General features: G+C 35.0%; 1 long non-coding RNA gene across 1 annotated transcript in view; it reads right to left on the reverse strand.

Moving 5' to 3' along the window:
- Positions 1 to 1,321: 1,321 nt before the first annotated feature.
- The window catches only part of LOC105516805, a 1,259-nt gene continuing 1,087 nt past the window's right edge, over positions 1,322 to 1,493 (reverse strand). Inside the window, exon 2 of the long non-coding RNA XR_001002547.1 lies at positions 1,322 to 1,491. This is a non-coding gene — a long non-coding RNA (uncharacterized LOC105516805). The remainder of the gene's footprint in view (positions 1,492 to 1,493) is intronic.

Genomic DNA, 1,493 nt, shown 5'->3' on the forward strand with positions numbered 1-1,493 from the left:
TAAATTAATTTGAAATGATGATAAAGGTAACAGTAAAGATTCTTTGTATTTTTATTAGAAATCTTTTTATAATTTTTTAAATCAAAAGAGGCACAAAGAATCTTAAGAAATACGGTGCCCAATTATCTTGTCTTAGAGATATGCTGCCCCAAGTCATACAAGTAATTTGTCTTACACCAGCTTAGCAAAGTTGATTCCCTGACTCCGGATCTTTTACTTTTACTACTGCAAGAGGCTCGTGTGGATTTTGTTTACTTTACCTTTTCTTGTTTTTCAGGGGCATAGAAGGTGTGGAGCTGCATGGAGTGATTCATTTGTGCTTTTTTTTCTGGTTATCAGTGATTTTATTTGCTTACTTCTAAGGAATTTTATAAAAGATTTACACACAACTAAACAAGTAACTTAAATTACAAAAATCTTTTGGAGGAGGCACAAAAATAAATATTCCAGGAGCCATCAAGATGAGTAAATATATTTTGCATTTACTTTTATGTTTTCCAAAGCTAAAATAAAGCATGGAGTTATGTAATACCATTTGCCAATGGCAGAAACATACCATTTTCACATGATAGAACTTTTCTGCATACTAAATTATCAAATGTAGTTACTTGTGGTTTTTTCAACTAACTGTTTGGAATATGAATAAAATCATACATATAATAGAAATTATTTTCAACATTGCTTCTTCTGATGATAGACTTTATTCAAATGACTCTTAGAGTTTATAGGTTTATCTGTGTGTATATACCTGTAGTAGAAACAGAGCATTACTGATAATTAAAGAAAATGTGGGAGGTGGAGTAAGTCTTGGGAAGGAGTGCTGCTACTGATGTTCATGTACGTGGCTTCAATGATCTCTGTAATTACAAACAATAGGGTCATACCGAATGGATAAATACCATCTTAATACTATTTTGTCAATTATAGTCATTCTAGCTCTACAGGAATGAAGACAGTCAGAATTGAATAGTAGCACCTACAGTGCCATATTCAGCTTTTCCTTTTTCTTTTAAAGAAACAGCCTGGTGCTATTGCCCATGCAGCCTCTGCTTCCGGGGTTTAAGCGATTCTCATGTCTCATCCTCCTAAGTAAGTAGGATTATAGGCACCCAGCAACACTCCCAGTAATTTTTTGTAATTTAAGTAGAGACAACATTCACTCTGTTGTCCGGGCTGCTCTCGAGCTCCCAACCTCAAGTGATCCACCCACCTCAGCCTCTTGAACTGTTGGGATTACAGGCGTGAACCACCATGCCTGGCTCATATTCAGCTTTTTCAATTAAAAGAAAATTATTTTGCAAGAATATAATCGGTAACACAATTGATGAGTCTTTCTTTTATCCTTGCCCAGAGTGAGCATTATCTAACATCTTCATGGAGAGTGAAGAAAATTAAATTATCATCAACATTTTTTGAGGCGACTTTTGTGATTTTGGATGAGCAAAGCTGATTGAGCAAGCATTCTGTGGACCCCAATTTTTGGCCTATAGCCT

The sequence above is a fragment of the Colobus angolensis genome, unplaced genomic scaffold, assembly GCF_000951035.1.
Source record: "Colobus angolensis palliatus isolate OR3802 unplaced genomic scaffold, Cang.pa_1.0 Scaffold29, whole genome shotgun sequence".
Lineage (NCBI taxonomy): Eukaryota > Metazoa > Chordata > Mammalia > Primates > Cercopithecidae > Colobus > Colobus angolensis.